At 38.4% G+C, this 18,443-nt stretch overlaps 1 non-coding gene across 1 annotated transcript; it reads left to right on the top strand.

Annotated features, from left to right (window-relative positions):
• The first annotated feature begins 881 nt into the window (after window positions 1-881).
• LOC150057333 (U6 spliceosomal RNA) lies at window positions 882-985 on the top strand. The gene has a single exon (XR_016536961.1). It is a non-coding gene; the product is annotated as a U6 spliceosomal RNA (small nuclear RNA).
• The last annotated feature ends 17,458 nt before the right edge of the window (window positions 986-18,443 follow it).

Below are 18,443 nucleotides of genomic sequence, written 5' to 3'. Positions count from 1 at the left end.
TTTGAACCACAATCCTCAGATCTCAGCCTCCTATGTCGTTAGCATTGCAGAAGTCAGCCACTGGGGCCCAGCTTTCTGCATTGTCTTCTTCATAGGCTCTTTCTCAGAGAAAAGTCTGTCTAGTGGAGTTAATCTGAACATTTTTTCTTGTGTGGACCATCCTTTGTCAACAGGTCTAAGAACTCTGCCTACTCAAGATCCCAAAGATTTTCTCATAGTTATTCTGGTTTCTTTAATGTTGCACAATTAAGTCTAATCCATTTAGAGTTAACTTTTTTTTTCTTACTACAGTGAGGTTCTATTTTCATATCAATTTGTTTATCCAACAATTACAGCACCTGTCATTCCTCCCTTGAACTGGTGTTACCTTTTTGTAAAAATTAATCGATCAGCTTTCTATGTCCCTATTTCTACATTGTGTTCCATTGATATGTCCAACAGTCTTCCAATATCATATTCTTGATTACTTCCTTAACATCAGGAAAGTAAGTCTTCCAAGTTTTAAAAGATATGCTGGGGGCCGGGAGTTTGGCCTAGTGGTAGAGTGCTTGCCTAGCATGCACAAAGACCCGGGTTCAATTCCTCGGTACCACATACATTGAAAAAAGCTGGAAGTGGTGCTGAGGCTCAAGAGGTAGAGTGCTAAGCCTTGAGAAAGTCCAAGGACAGTGCTCAGGCCCTGAGCCCAAACCCAGGACTGGCAAAAAAATAAAATAAAATAAAATAAATAAAAGATATGCTGGTATCAGTGACTTAATGTATAAATTTTAGAACAGACTATAAATGCAAGGCTCCTCGCTGGAAATTTAATAAGAACTGCCCCAAAACAAAAGATGGATTTTGTAAGTTGCCATATTCACTTGAATCCTAGAACCTGTGTGGTGCTTGCTTTGGTAGAATGTATGATAATACTGGAGCAATACACAGATCAGCAAAGACCCAGAGCAAAGATAACATGAAAATTTGTGAAGCATTTCTTATTTTTCTTGTTTAAATTAAACGCTTCTACATAGCATCCAATCATTAAAAATTACATTCATTCTCCATAAAAAACCTAAGCATATACTATGTCTCTCCATATAATTAGGACTTCTTGGTTTCCTCCAGGATTTTATAGGTTTTAGTACATAGATTTTCTCCATAAATGTTTTCTGCTGTGGCTTGGAGGTTTGTTGCTCCAAAAGTTCATATACTGAGAACCAGATTTGCATTGTTGCAGTGTCGGCTGGACACCTAGAAGGTGATTAAATCATGGGCCATGTCGCTCCAAAAGGACTGACATAGTTCTCAAGAGATTGATTAATTCTCAAGAAATGAGTTGTTTTAAAGCAAGGTCACACCATGTGCTTGGTCCCTTCTGCACAAAATTGGCTCCCTTTCTTCTTTTGTACCATATTATGATGTAGCCATTAAACCCTCTATAGGACTGTGGCACCCCACTATTTGAATCCTATGTCAACCAGAACTATGTGCCAAATTGATCTTTGTTTATTTTTAAAAAATTTTGCTAGTCTTGGAGCTTAAGCTCAGGGCCTGAGCACTGTCCTTGGGCTTTCTCAGTTCTAGAACTCTACCATTTGAAGCACAGCACCACTTCCTGCTTTTCTGTGTATGCGGTACCAAGGAATCATGCTTGGCAAGCACTCTACCACTAGGCCACACTCCTGGCCCAAATCCTTTTATATTATGTTACCCAGGCTCAAGTATTTAATGCTAAAATGGCCTAAGACAGTACACACACACACACACACACACACACACACACACACACACACACACACACACATTGTGTGCACGCATGCCCTGAATTGCTTTTGGAGCAACTGTAAATAAGATTTTGTCTTTATTTGGATTCCACATGTTCATTTTTAGTATAAAAGAAAATTTGTATTTTTCTGTGTTGCTTTGATTATTTGATTTCCATATACGTACAAGGAACCTGGGGAAGCATTTGTTCTGTTTTGATCTGATTTGATCTATTCCGTGTGTCTCATAACTAGCATTTTATTTGTACAACCATGTGATGTACTCTACTGACAGAGATAACTTTGTTTCTCCTTTAAACAATATATCTTGCCCCACCCCAGTTTATTAAAGTGATTGAAACTTTAAGTATTATCTTGATTAAGAATAGCAAGAGTGAGCCAGGTGCTGTTGGCTCATTCTTATAATCCTAGTTATTCACGTGATTGAGATCTAAGGATCCTGGTTGAAAGCCAGGTTGGGCAGGAAAAGTCCCTGAGATTGAGACTCTTTATCTTCAATTAACCACCCCAGAATGGGAAGTCTCCCCATGGCCCAAAGTGGTAGGGTTTAGGGAGCAGTGCCCAGGCCCTCATTCACTATGATACTGGTTAGAGTTCTTTTGGTAGATTTTTATTTTCGAGTTGTAGTAATTCATCTTTATTCCTAAGTTCCTGAGAGGTTTTATCATATACAATCTTTGGATTTATCAGGTGCTTTTTCTGTATCATTTGAAATGAGTTTATGCTTTTACTTTATCCTGTTGATGTTGTAAATTGCAGAAGTTAATTTATGTCATACTAGGGATAAATGCCATGTGGTTATGGTGGCATATTTAATCCACTGTTGGGATCCACTGTTGCTAAACTTTCATTCAGAATTTTTTGCATCTGTGCCTGTAGTTTTGCCTTTTATTTGTTGTTTACTTTCTGGTGCCACCTTTTATTTGCCATTAGGGCTAATATTGTTCATATAAAATAGGTGGAAGAAATAGTATAAAAGCAATAGCACTGGCCTGGCACTAGTGGCTCATGTTTATAATCCTAGATGTTCAGGATGCTGAAATCTTAAGGATCACTGTTCAAAGAAAGCCTGAGAAAAAAGGTCAGTAAGACTCTCATCTCCAGTTAACTGTCAAAAAGTGAGAAGTGGAGCTGCAACTCAAAAATAGAACACTAGCCTTAGTTCAAAACCCTGTGCACGCGCACAGCAGTAATGCTTCATCTTTAAAAGAGGAACTACTATCCTATCCAGGCACTGGTAGCTCATGCCTGTAATCCTAGGTGGCTGAGTTCTGAGAACCTCAGTTCAAAGCCAGCCCAAGCAGGAAAGTCTGTGACAGTCTTATCTCCAATTAACCACCAAAAAACTGAAAATGGTAGTGTTGCTCAAAGTGGTAGAGCGCTTGCCTTAAGTGGAGAAAGCTCAGGGACAGTGCCCAAGCTCATGACTGACAAACAAAAAAGAGGAACTACTAATGGTCACTCCCCATTCTCACCTCTATCTGCCACTCCCATGTCTGGGTGGGTGAGGAGAATCTCAGGCTTGGAGAGACAATCAGGATTTCCAGACCTTGTTTCTGACTCTTTCCTGCCAGTTGGTGTCTCATGTTGGTGTCTCTCATGGAAAAGGATAATCTCAGGCCCTGCAGAGGAGAGGGAGATGTCTCCAGTCACTGCTTTCCAAGGGGAATTTTCCAATGAGTCAAATTCACTTCCTTTCTGGAGCTATCAGGTCACCTGACACTGTCATTTAGGATTCTAGTGATTCAAGAAAATGAATAAACTCTGCTAGGCAGCTTCTTCCCACTGGATTGAAAGTCAGTTTAGGTCTGGGTCACCTTCCTCTGTTGTGTAAAGCACAGACACTGCCATTGTGCTGTTTTTGTGGAGACAGTACATGATTGATGTATCCTCTATCAAAAATTTTCTGTAGTCTTAAGGTCTCAAGCCACATTTATCTTCTTCCAATCATTCCAGAGTTCTTTAACATTTTTTCTTTATTTTTTAAATTACATTTTTATAATAATAAAGTAGTTGCACACAGTGATTACAATTTAACATATCAATTGATGAGTTCAATGCATCTTGATCAATATTAACCCTCCCATCCTTTAGCATCTTTTTTTTTTTTAAACCAGTCCTGGGGCTTGAACTCTGGGCCTGGGCACTGTCCTTGAGTTTTCTCAAGATTAGCACTCTACTATTTGAGCTACAGCACTACTTCCAGCTATTCTTTTTTCTTCTGTATATGTGGTACCCCGGGCTTTAGTATCCCTTTTTTTTTTAATAGTGTGTTTGGTGGAAAGGATGAAGAAAAATAGCCTATACCATCTGTCCAGATTCAAAGTGACCTTCACTTCAATCATAGAAGCCCAAGGACTCATGGAGTGTCCAAAGGTCTTAAATTACTTGATTTCTGCATTAATGGACAAAGACTCAATATGAATATAAGGAGGAAGAAGAGACAGAACCATATATCACTGGGATTGACCTTATGCTGATCCAGCACAAATACACAAAGAGAGAAAGATGAACCAACAGCATGAAACAGAAAAAAAAAGTCTCTTTGTCAGAGCTTCTGGCCAGCTCCTCTTGTCATAATTGCCTCTTTGCTTCATATTTATAGTGGAGAAACCCAGTTTTTCATATGTAACATTTTACTTTGTACATATAAAAAGGTGGGGAAATGTTGGGAGAGTTATACTGTTCAAACAATTGATGTGAAAAAATTAGCTCCAACTATTAGACAAGCATAGTATATTTTAGTACTCATCAACCATACATTAAATGAGACACTCATATTTAAATCCAAGCTTGATTAAATGAATGTGGTAATGATCAGTTACATGTATTTGTTTCTTCCTTGCTAACTTATTTTTCTTCTTTATGTTAAATCAGCATTTGTAGAAAAGAAACATTAGTTCGTTGAGGCATACTGTTTCAATTACATATATAGATTGACCTGCTGATAAAAGTTAAACCAATAAGATTTATTGAAATTTTGTCATTGAAATTTCATATGAATAGACTCACATTGATTATTTTGGAGTTCTATTTGTGTGTGTGTGTGTGTGTGTGTGTGTGTGTGTGTGTGTGTGTGTGATACTAGGGCCTAAACTCAGGACCTCATGCTTTTGCTTAGCTCTTTCTGCTCAAGGCTGACACTCTACCACTTGAACCACAGCTCTAATTTTGTATTTTTCCTGGTTAATTGGAGATCAGAATCTATCAGACTTATCTGCCCTTGCTGGTTTCAAACTATGATCCTCAAATCTCAGCCTCCGGAGTATCTAGGATTACAGACATGAGTTACCAGGACCTGGCTTATCTGTCTGTCTGTCTGTCTGTCTATCCTGATGCTTGAACTCAGGGTCTGGGCTTTGTCCCTGAGCATTTTTGCTCAAGGTCAATTCTCTGTCAGTTAAGTCATAATCCTCTACTTCCAGTTTTTTGGTTGTTAATCGAAGCTGAAAGTCTCACAGACTTTCCTGTCTAGGCTGGCATTGAATTGCAATCTTCATATTTTGGCCTCCTGATTAGTTAGGATTTTAGGTATGAGCTATTATCCCTTAGCCATTTGAGATTCTTTAAAAGAGTGATATGTCATATGGCTAGACTTGGTATTTTTCAAAACAGAACAGTTACTGTATCATTGATAATTTTTTTAGACTCTATATTGGTGCATCCTCTACCACAGGCTTATTTTGAGGACTGGATCTCATCAGAGCTCCCATTTGTAAAGAATGAGTTAACACAGGAAAACTTCTGTGATCAATATGTTATAATATTCAGTTAAGTGGATTCCTTCTGTTAAAAGGAATCGACATGACACTTGGTTTTGAGAAAATCATTACCAATAAATCATCTATTTTCTTCCAAACTAAGAAGAAGCAAATCTAAATGATTACAAAAGTCAACTGAATTTTAAGTAGCATTTAGTTTTAAGTTACTGTCCTTATGAAAACACTCATAACAACAACTGTATTTTTAGTTCTAAAAGTAGTTCTCTCCTATTCCAAAAATACTAGCAGCAGCAACAGGTGCACCAGTTCTACAGGAAGTCTTGTAAACCAGCTTATGAAAGATGTGCAGGTTCTTTTGAACTATATTAAGTTAATATAAATAAGACATATTCACCTAGTTACTCATAAGGATCATGATTCATTCAAGTCAGCATGGACAGGAAAATCCATGATACTCTTACCTTCAATTAACTACCAAAAACCTAGAAGTGGAGATGTGGCTCAAGTGATGCAGTACCAGTCTTGAGTGAAAAACAGTATCAGGCCCTGAGTTCAAACCCAGGACTTACACACATACGTAAAAAGACATACTGAAAGTTGCACTGTACTTACTAGACTATTTTTTTCTGAATAACAATAGAATATGCACATTTTAAATATTATTAGCAGAATTGTGAATTTTTGTTGGAATGTTTCCAAAAAGCACAGCCAAAATATATTCATTTCTTTTAAAAATTATTACATCACCTCATTTATTATAGTCAATATTAACAGACTCAGATAATATTGTACTTAATATTTATATATTCAAAATTAACTTTGTAATTTCTAGGTCTGATTTTCTATTCCAGATGCAAGAATGTAATTTCTTGTGTCTTATACTTTTCTAGTGGTGCCAAAAAATTATACAAAATGTATACAAAAATCATACATGATTGATGCAATGTTTGGGTTGCAAATGTAAGAAAACCTAAAACAAAATTCATCTTAAGCAGGGTATAAAAAAAATCTCAGCCCTCGGAAGGCTCAGGCAGGAGGATCACAAGTTCAAGGTCAGTATAGAGTATATAATAATTTGAGGCCATGGGACTATATAGCAACTTCTGTTTCAAAAAACAATAACTAGATATCCTGGGTAGCTTAGTTTTCAGATATGATTTCAGCATTTCACTTTCGAGAAATGTCTGAATTTCTCTTTAGTTGTCTGTTCTCTCTTTCATATATCAAATTCAACTTTAGCTGGCTTCCTTTGTGGTTTCAAAATGACATTAGTCATTTGAAGGCACAGATCAGTATACCACATCATACAGAAGGACAAAGAAAATTGTATACTAGAGATAATGAAAGAGGTATCCGGTATTGTAAATGTGCCCCCAAGGCCACCTTGGGATGAGGCCTTTACTTCCTCCAGCAACTAGCTCCTCACCAGACAGTGCATGCCATGGCCTCTGTCTCTGAGTTTGCCAGCATCTCCTCCGCCCTCAGCCTGCCTGGTGATGATAAACACCAGTGCTCTCCTCAAGGCAGCTGGCATTTTCTATCCTGGCCGGTTTGCAATGTCAGCATCCAGAAGCCTCAAGTGAGGGAGATATTAGCCTGTGGGTTCTCTTGTTTAAGTGTAGCTTCCAGTAGTGTTGGAACCTTAATTCCTCCATTTTAGGAGGTGAGGTTGAGCGGAAAATGCTTGAGTCATGGGAGTGCAGCCCTCAAGCCCTTTCTCATGAGTGAGGGCTTACTCTAGCAGAACTGGATTGGTTATTTGAGAGCATCAATGAATCAGGTTAACTAGTTGTACAACAAGCACCCTGGGTTCTTTTTCTTCCACTTAAGCTATTTACTTTTTACTTTCTGACCTGAGTTGAAGCAGCATAACACCCTCGCTATGGGCCTCACACTCTTATTTCAAACTGCGATCCTCAGATCTCAGCCTTCTAAGTAGCTAAGATTACAGGGATGAGACACTGACAATCAGCAACATCTTTACAAATAATCCAGTCCCTGTCCTGAGTTCAATTTTGTTGTAGCAACAGAAAGTGGACTCCAACAGCCAGTGAGAAATTCATTGTAAAGAAACTTTTCACAGGCCACTGAGATAAAATTCTAGAAGTTATTGTACACATTCCATGAATAGAAGACTTGGCTTCCAACATGGCTTTTTATTGAAGAATATAATCTGTTTCCATACACTTTCAATTTACTTTTTGATACTCACGGGTTGTTATTTGATTAATGTTTCTCATGAGATAGATGTCACATAAATTGCTGCACATAATCATAATTTTCCTCATGTTGAAATGATGTCTAGAATTTGAATTGCCTTTGAATTTTTGTTCCAGTTCTGTGGCTTGAATTCAGGGCCTGAGCACTGTCCTTGTGCTTTCTCACGGCTAGAGCTGTACCACTTGAGCCACAGCACCAGTGCCAAATTTTTCTGTGTATGTGTTACCAAGAAATTGAACCCAGGGCTTCCCACATGCTAGGCAAGCACTCTACTTCTAGGCCACACGCCAGGTCCTGCTTTTTACTTTGATTTTCCACTACCTCAACCAAAAACAATAAAGCATAAGCAACTGGGCCAGTGCTTGCCTAGCATGCACGAAGACCTGGGTTCGATTCTTCAGTACCACATACATAGAACAAAGCCAGAAGTGGTACTGTGGCTCAAATGGTAGAGCTCTAGCTTTAAGAAAACCCAAGGACAGTGCTCAGGTCTTGACCCCAAGCCCAGGACTGGAAAAAAACAAAAACAAAAACAAAAGCAAAAAAACAAGCAACTAGGTTTCACTTTAAATATAAAAAAATCAACAATAAAAACAGAAGCACAGCTTGCCTAAAATTCCCCCCAATCCATCTTTTGTTAAGAATTTCAAAAAAATTGAGAATTTATCCATTATAACAGCAAGCTGGTAGGGTGTTAGTGGCTCTTGCCTGTAATCCTAGCTACTCAAGAGGCCGAGATCTGAGGATCACTGTATAAAAGCAGCCTAGGCAGGAAAATCTGTGAGCATCTTATCTTTAATTAGCCAGCAAAAGCTGGAAGTGGAACTGTAACTCAAGTGGTAGAGTATTAGCCTTGAGCAAAACAGCTAAGAGACAATGCCCAGGCCCTGTACTGACAAACAAAAATAAAACAAAAACAAGAACAAAACTCAGCAAGTGGCTGCTTCATCACATAAAAGCCAAACACAGTCGAATCCTCAACGCAGCCAGCTTGTATTGCAACGATGGTGATAAACAGTATAGTGATAACCAGACTCCAAGGACAAACAGAAAAAGAAAAGTCACAATATACTGCCAATCTGTGTTTGGCCAGATCTAGTTAGAAAACTAGTAAGAGCTAGATTGTGACTAGATTAAAGAATAACCTTTGAGGTAAACCAGACTTTGAATACTGTTCTTTGCTTTATTACAGATGATGTCTAATTATTTTATGCTTATAGCCTTTATGAATGCCTTCCCCTAATTTGCTACCACAAACACATCTGTTGCTTAGCTGCCTGCATATGAGATACTATTTCCCACCCACTTGACACCAACGCAGAGAAACACTGCTCTTCTAGTAGCTTGAGCTGAGCTGCTCCACCAGGACCAAATTGACCCCCGCAGTAACTGCTGAAGTACTTATTATGTGCTTTTTTGAATTTGCTATGTGAAAGTCTGCTGTATTTTTTTCTAATGGAAAGCAACACGGTGCATATTTATAGACTAGCTTCTAAATTGGATTTAAAAAGGCTTTTAGTGATTTTTACAAGACAATGTCACAATTGTTGGATTTTTGAGTAATTTTCATTGTTAGCGGAATGGATTTTTTTTTTCTTTAAAGAAAGGAGGGGAAAAAAGCATACTATAAAGTCCCAGGGAATTTCAAGTGTGGGTGGCAATTCACTTAGACATAGCCATTTAAACTGAAATGAACCAATTTATGAGTGAGATTCTGTCTTCCATCCTTTTCTAGAACATTCGCCAGACTCCCAACATGACAGCATGAAGGAGGAGGAGAAGGCCATGGGAACGGGCATGGAGAACTCCTTCTCACTGTTCCAGGCCGAGTTTGAAGCATTCCCTGCCCACTCATGTGCACACACAGACAAGGACAGCCTGACACAGGGCATTAGATTTCAGGGAATGGAAAAGAATAGAATATTTTATTAGAAGTTCAGACATAGTCTAAGGATTTTTAAAATTGATACCAAAAAGCAATTTGAAACCATTATATCTTTCCATGGATCTGTGTCCAAATTGGACTATTGGTTCTCTTTTAAGGATCAAAGTAGCAATTTTAGGGTTGGTCTCATTATACCTTCAATATTTGAATTTATTTAGTGTGTGTGTGTGTGTGTGTGTGTGTGTGTGTGTGTGTGTGTGTGTTCGTGCTGGGACATAAACTTGGCCTCACTCATGCTCTTACTTGGGCTTTTCTACTCAAGGCTGGTGCTCTACCACTTGTGCCATGGTTCGATTTTCTGGCTTTTTGGTAGTTAATTGGAGATAAGAGTCCCCCAGATTTGTCTCTTTGAGCTGACTTCAAACTGGGATCATTATATCTTAGTGTCCTGAGGAGCTATAATTGCAGTCAAGAGCCAACTGTACTAGATATAAATGCTATTTTTAGATCAAAGTTGTACTGGTTCAACCTTGCCTTTGCACCTTCCATGACACAATTAAGTAGGTACCTACTGTGCTCTGAGCAGAAAGATGAAGTCAATCCAAAGAAGAACTCTACTCTTAAGAAGCTGTCTACCATGAAGAAAGACACTGAACAAGTAATAAACATCAATCCTTATAAGCTGTTTAGCTGAAATGCATGTTCCAGGGAAGGCTGAGCCTGACTTACTTGGCTAGGGTAAACACTGCTATCAACATTGGAAGGATGATTAAACAGAACCAACGTTTAAGAGGTCGGTTATGTCTATCTATATCTTTAGTTCTCTAGATAATCTTGTATCTTAGGGACAGGGATAAGAAAACCTGCAAATGGACACTTGCCTGCCTTTCCTTCAGCTGCAATTAAGATTACAAGATATCTACTGGGCTCTGTTCTTAAGATCAATTTTATCTTCCAATGAAAAGGATTTAGGGATCACCAGTCCACCACAAAGCATTCTAACCTGAGAAGGGCTGAGCAAGTAACTGAGGGCCACACATGGTTGGAGCTCACTGAGAGCCATCAGGTAAAGGAAGTGCATCTTTGGAGTGTACCTGCCTCATCATCTCCCTTAAACAAAATAGATAAGCTAGAAAACATCAGGCAGACCACATCGAGGAAGCTGAAAAGTAGGAAAAAGGGCTCCAGGTTCTTGCTAGTCCCTTGCCTCTGGCAAGGATAAGGAACAAGCAAGAAGCAGAGCTGGTTCCTTATTCAGATAAGATCCAGAGATAATATAAATTTCTGGTTTCTAACCTGTAGTCTCAGAAACAAGAAGATTGTATCTCAGGACTATACTAGGTTTAACTATAAGGTATTATCTAATGTAAGAGTTACAGTCCTCTAATAACTGAGCCTGAGTTTTTAATGTACTTTCTAAGGGTAAGTCTTTAATGAAAAGTATTCGATAAGGGCTAAAGCTACTATCAAGTGTGTGTGTGTGTGTGTGTGTGTGTGTGTGTGGAGGGAGAATATTGGGATAATGAGTATCTCAAGTTCTGAAATAGTAGGCTGAGAAAATACAACCTTTAAGAGTATCAATTATTTATTTTTTTATAAAGATATAAATATCTATCTGTCTGTCTGTCTGTCTCTCCGAGATCCTTGTTCATCCACTATGAATACAGACAGATAGCTAAGCGTCTTGCCTATTCTAGTCCCAAGACCCCAGTTTGATCCATTATACTTTCTCTCCCAGAATTTGAATATCAAAGGGAAAGAAAGTATGGAAAATAATTTATCACATCTCACTTTTTATTTTTGTACTTTTAAATTATTTTGTATTTTATTGTATTATACTAAAGGGTTACAGTTATGTAAGTCAGGAAATAGGTATGTTTTGCTGCCTCCCTCTTAAATCTGGACTTCTTTTATGGACAGTTGGATTCCCAAAGCTGTTCTAGTTCCGACCCTTTGAAAGTCTGAGTCTTCAATATATCGTATATTCTGGAAATAGCCACAGCCCTCCAATATATTATTGCTTTCATTTAAATTAGCTGAGATCATTTCTGCTGCAAACAAAAAAGTATCATAAGTGACTCAGTATGAAAAATTACAGCAAGTTTCCAGTTCTTTTCAGAATCAGCTTTCCCAAAGGTAAAGTCAGAATCAATGTCCCCAAATCTGCAATTTGTGGAGCTCTAAGAGCTTTTCTCTGTCAGGAGAATCATATTTCTCCAGGAAACTACCAACTCAGTCCTCCCACATACTGTTCTGGTAACTAATGAATGTATTCTCCTAAGTCCTCAAAACAGGACACCATTTCTCTAAAATTTAAAACAAGTCTATATCAATAATTAGTTAAATCCTGTCTTTCATGTTCAATGTCTTAAAAGAAATGTCAGTTGTAGAAGGAATATATCACAAATAATATATTTTGATGAATAATGAAATTGTTACAGACAGGCAAATATTTAAATTGGATCAGGCCAAGCACAGCCACTTTATTAATGATGTGGCCAAGAAGGTAGTATTTTTTTTTATTAAAGAGATAGAGCAAAATAAACCTTTGGAGGTCAAGGTGGAAAGATTTTTTTCAGGACTGTTTATGGATTTACAAGTTTTAGTAGATGAACTTTTTTTCTGTATCTCTTGATTCAATCTTAACATTTTCATTATAAAAACTCAGAGAGCCATAAATGAGGAAGATATCACAATGGACCTTAAACTACAAAGAAGAACCTGGATTTATTCATGGACATTTTCACTGACAATCAATATGGTATTGATTTTCTATTCTTGCTGTTCTTTCAGTAATGCCCTTGGCTTGAACTGCAACCTAAGCTAGGAAATATTAGCAAATAAAATAGTTCCAGCTTAAGGACATGGAGGGAGAAAACAAGTCATTGAAAGCCTGGATGTACTTTAGAGATGAAAGCAACTGTTAGCTATGAGACAAATGTGCTGGTCAGAAGGTAGTACTATAATGCGCTAGGCTGAAAGCAAGCCCAGGGTTAGTTCCATTTTCACTCTGTTTACAGGTGAAGTCTAAAACCTGTATCTTAACTAGTCAGGAGCATCTTCGGTGTCTAGCTCTGCTTTAATTCACATCACTATCATTGCAAAACTACTGGAAGTACAAACCCCACTGACTAAATCAAGAGCATTACCTCAGTTCACAAGGAAAAACAGAATCTCATACAAATTTTACAGGAAATAATCAGACTGGAAAAATCTAAACCCATCATGCACGAACACGCAGGCCATTAAAGAAACCTTGGGGGAAAGTTCCTTCTAGAATGGAGCACATAAATTTCTTACAGAATGGATCGTACTCAGGTCTGTGTTAAATAATTCTCAGGTAAAGATGAAAGCCCACACTTTCAAATAGTTATACTGGATCCTAAAAACTGGTACATAGTTATCATTTCAGCAGTGTGGATGAATTCACTCAAAGTGGCTTTCAGATGGTCCATCTATATTTTGATGCTTGTAGAGTATAGTTTTGTGTTGTCATTAATCATATCTAAGTTTCACACATAAAAAAATGCAAACATGCCAGAAAATGATCTCTGCCCCTAAGTCAGCTGTGATCATGTCATCTGTTTTCAAATATTTCTTTTTTTCATATATTTTTATTGTAATTAATAGAAGGGTTACATTATATTCGCCAGATAGAAGGTGCATTAATTCACATACATTAATACCCTTTCTCATGTCTTGGTCCCCATTTCCCTCCCTGCCACGCCCATCCCTCATCTTGTTTTCCCCCCTTCCCTAACCAATTTCAAATATTTCTTTTCTTCTGTTCAAAAGCATTAGTCTAAAGCAAAGGAATACCATCATTAGTCATTATCAAAGCTACTAAGACAAATCATGTAGATAATTTTCAAGGATATTTCCAAGTAATGATATGACCACATTATTTACTTTTCTGTATTACAGTATTTGTAGCAAGTGTCACATTCACTTTTGCAAAGCGAGACCTTTCACAACCACATAGGAAATGTGCACTTTGTTGCAAGGAGTAGAGCTTTCCATAGAGACAAAGGCCTGATATTCACCAGGCCATGTAAAAAAGCATAGTTTTTGTCAAAAAAGAATTTACCAGCATCACATACTGACTGGCAACACCATCTCTTTTAAGGTTTCTCTCCCGGTGACAGAATGATCTTCAATGAGCTACATGAATATCCTTCTGTCAAAGCATAGTATAATCCCAGCATCTCTTCCTTTTCTTCATTTGATCCACCTCTTTACCAGCAGGAAGAATAAAAGGAGCAAAAACCCTTTTCAACATAGCTCACATTGAGTGATGCATAATTACTTTTCAATATACCTCCTATTGAGTGATGCATAATTACTCAGTATTTTCCAGGATGCTGTCTTATGGACTTTATAATAGGGCTGCAAGTTACTTTATAGTTCATCTAATTCTTCTTCCTTTCCTCCTCCTCCTCCTCCTGCTCCTCCTCCTCCTCCAGCTCCTCCTCCTCCCCCTCCTCCTCTTGCTCCTCCTCCTTTTGCCAGTCTTGGGGCTTGAACTCAGGGCCTAGGCACTGTCCCTGAGCTTCTTTTGTTCAAGGCTAGCACTCCATCACTTGAATCACAGCACCACTTCCAGCTTTTTCTGTGTATGTGGTACCCAGGAATTGAACCCAGGGCTTTGTGCATGGTAGGCAAGCACTCTAACACTAAGCCACATTCTCAGCCTCCCCATCCCCTCTCCTTCTTCATCCTCTTCCTCTTCCTCTTCTTTCCCCCTCTTCCCTATTTCGCTTCCTCTCCTCTTTCTTTCCTGAGCACTGGAGCTTGAACTCAGGGCCTCACATTCACATTTGGCTTTTATCACTCAAGATAGGTGCTCTGTCACTTATCACTTGAGCCACAGCTCCGTTTATGGCTTTTTGCTGATAAATCGAAGTTAAGAATCTCATGGACTTTTCTGCCTGGGCTGGCTTAGAACCTTGATCCTCAAATCTCAGCCTCCTGAGTAGCTAGGTAGGATTACAGACATGAGCCATCAGTACCTGGGTTAATTCTTCACTTACTGATACAATAAAATAACTAGGGCTGAGAATTTAGTGTAGTGGTAGAGTGCTTGCCTAGCATGCACGAAGACCTAAGTTCAATATCTCAGTACCATATACACAGAAAAAGCCAGAAATGGTACTGTGGCTCAAGTGGCAGAATGCCAGCCTTGAGGGCAAAAAAAAGAAAAAGCCCAAGGACAGTGCTCAGACCCTGAGTTCAAGCCCCAGGACTGGCAAAAATAAATAAATAACTAGAGAGCTGTCTGTAATTCCATTTTTTCCAAAGCACAAAAACAAGTATTCTTTCTATATTTTTATCACATTTGCCATTCAATCAGCACTGTTACTTTCATTTTATATATCTCACAACCTTTCATTTATTCTGGATATTAAAAGAAGGCAACCAGGAACTGGTTGCTCACATCTGTATTCCCACTTACTCAGGAGACTGAGATCTGAGGATGGAGGTTCTTAGCCAGTCAGTCCAGGCAGAAAAGTCCACGAGACTCAGCTCCAGTTTACTAGTAAAAAGCCAGAAATGGAACTATGGTTCAAGTGGTAGAGTGCTAGTCTGATCAAAAAAGCTACAAGATAGTGCCCGGGCCCTGAGTTCAAGTTACAGTATAGGCAAAAAGAAAATCTTAGCTTTAAATTACACAATCAACTATGCAAATAACACAAATACTTTACCTTGATTAAAATTCCCCTTTAAATGTGGTTATGAACCTAGAAAGCACATGCTTAGTATAACTTTTTGAAAGCTTAGAGCCCATTAGAATATGGGATAATAATCAGACACCAAAATATTAAAGAAAAGAGCTGTTTGGGCAGTTTTCCTAGTAGGTCTGAAATTGGTATTAGGATACCGTAGAGCCAGCTGGACCTATAACTACATTTTCTAGCTACTTGATTGCTCCTTTTGAAGCAGATACCTAGAGGAAACCCAGGCGGTCCAGTTCTGTCAAGATTTGTTTGATAATGAATGACAAGACATTAGCAAAGTAAGTCCGTGTTGGGAACAGATTTTGATTGATTTGCAAGATTGATTTTCTGGTGTGCTTAGACTTAAAATTAACCTATTATTAAAGTATGTAACTCTGTCAAGGTAGTCATTCAATTCGTGTTTGTTTGTGCCAGTCCCCATACTTGAACTCAGGGCCTGAGTGCTGTCCCTGAACTCTTTTGCTCAATCCTAGCATTCTGTAGCTTAAGCCACAGCTCTACTTCCAGCTTTTTTGGTACTTAACTGGAGATAAGACTTCCTTGCTCAGGCTGGCTTCAAACCATCATCCTCAAATCTCAGCCTCCTGAGTGGCATGAGTTATGGGTGCCTGGCTTAGTCATACAAATTTAATCACAATCTCTGGTCAACTTCAATGAATATTCTTTGAAGATAAATTCTGAGCAGCTTCCTGGTTAATGTTGAATGGAAACCCCACTGTACAACTACCAAAGATAATTTTCAAAAGGCCAGCTAACATAACAACACAGCAATGTAAGGACTTTATAAAATGCTTTTAAACAAATAACATACACAGCTAAAAAGAAACTTCATTTTAAAAACTTCAAGTAAATTAAAGCACAAAATACTCTCTCAAGTAATTGGGCTAAAACAGTAAAGGTCAAAATCTGATATAGTTGGTAGAAACCACAGCTTTTCTAGGTGTGAAAATTAGAGAATCTATTGAAAAAAAGTGAAGAATTGGATAGAGATAGTTGGAAGTGACCAGGTGACTAAAAGTGGCTTCTTCCTTGAAAACCTGTAGGGCTTTGTCTAAGGAAGTCATCCAATAAGAGAATGCTGCATCGTGTTTCTGGTCCCCTTGACACTGGCTATCTGATGACCTCTCCTCAGAATCCCTAGAGACAGCCTACAGAGGTCTGTTTGGTTCCAGCCTGTGAGCCTGGAAAGTTAATCTTGAACCACCACAACTCAGTCCCAGCTCTTCACCTAGTCCTCAGACTCCAATACTCCCACAAACATGCTCAGAACACTGAGAAATTTGAATGCACATGTGGAAGCCCACTGTAATAACAAGTATACACTATGACTTCCTTTGTGAACTTCAATGAACGTGGAATGCAGTCATTTACTAGAGGAACTGCACATTGAGGGAAAGGAAATGCCCAGATCTTTCAGGGATGATTAAACATTGGCTCTGAGCTGACATTAACCCCAGGGGTAAAGACAGATTGTTAATGTGGTTCACTGCTTTCCACAGATTAGATAGTGAATAGAGTCTTGACCCATAAAGGTTCAGTGAGTTTCTGAATCTATGTTTGCAGTGGCTACTTCTCTGATTGTCACTATAGATGACCTGAGCAAATGACCAAATCCCCACATTGGATTCTTGATCCCTGAAGTAAGTTTGTGTGTAATTTTTGTTGCTAATATTCATTGTTTACTATTGAAAATATACTGGTTTTGAGAATTAAATATATGGTCACTATATCTTTATGGTAGGAAGGGCTAAGTAAAAGTCTTAGAACTCTCTCTTCCTATCAGAGGAGTAAATCAAAACCATATTGTATTCTAGGAAGAGGCTAAAACAAGTGGGGAAAAAATTGAAAAGACTTAAAGCAAGGTGCTGGTGGCTCCACCTATAATCTTAGCTACTCAGGAGGTTGAGATCTGAGGATCAAGGTTCAAATCTAGTCCAAGCAGACAAATCTGTGAGACTCTTATCTCTAATTAACTAACAAAAAACCAGAAATAGTGGTGTAGCTCAAGTGATAGAGTGCCAGCCTTGAGCAAAATGGCCTAGCAAGAGAATGAGGCTCCTGACTCAAGACCCGTACTAACACAAAAAGAAAAGAGAAGACTTAAAAGACACAGAACTTACAATTGTACACAATTTATAGAATTTATAAATATAAATTTATAAATTTATATAGAGAGTTGTATGCAAATACGCACACATATACTAACTGAAGTATGGAATTTGCCGGAGAGAATTCAAATGGTGCCAGCAAAATGAATATCAGGACACTGGCACTTGAAAGGTGAAGGGAGCAGTAGAAGGGAGGAATGGAGAGAAGAATGGGGAGAATGCAGTCATAATAGTCAATGTACATATCCTGTGAAATGAAGGAAATTGAGGGGAGGGTTTGCGAGGGGTGGGGGTGGATGATGAAAAGGTGACAGATCAAATTGCAAAACGGATTTGTTGAATGGTAAAGACTTTGTACAACTAATAAAAGGCAAAGATATAATTAAAATAATAATCACAGATTCATAAGGATAATACTCTTTTTTGTTTTGTTTTGTCAGTCCTGGGGCTTGAACTCAGGGCCTGGACACTGTCCTTGGACACTTTTGCTTAAAGATACTGCTCTGCCACTTGAACCACAGCAACCCCTCCAGCTTTTTCTAAGTATATGGTACTGAGAAATCAAACCTAGGGCTTTATGCCTGCTAGGCGAGCACTCTACCACTATGCTACCCTCCCGGCCCCACAGATAATACACTTATGAAAAGTGCATTTTCTAAAATTATACATTTAATGAGAGGCACTGTGTTGTTTTACAGTTTTCCAAATATCTGTAATGTTTGGTGTAATAGAAAACATCTGTAGGCTTATGCTTGCTTACCATTCACTCTGTTATTATATTGCTTCGGATGATGTATTTTAAACGATGTGCCTCACAAAGATGTCGTTGAAAAAGGGGAGGCTTATCTTCTTGAGTCCTTCAGGGGGCACTTAGGATGAACCCAGCAAGTAACATAACAATACTGTGATACACTGCTTTGTACCTTTACTATTTCCTTGTGGTAAAGTGCATAATGCCCAGAGGAATCCATTGCTCTGGCTTTTTCTCTTCTTTCTCTATTTCTTTT

Source organism: Megascapheus bottae, chromosome 10, assembly GCF_031878675.1.
Source record: "Megascapheus bottae isolate mThoBot1 chromosome 10, mThoBot2.hap1, whole genome shotgun sequence".
Classification (NCBI taxonomy): Eukaryota; Metazoa; Chordata; class Mammalia; order Rodentia; family Geomyidae; genus Megascapheus; species Megascapheus bottae.
Note: the sequence above shows the minus strand (reverse complement) of the source record. Positions and strands in the feature narration are given on the sequence as shown.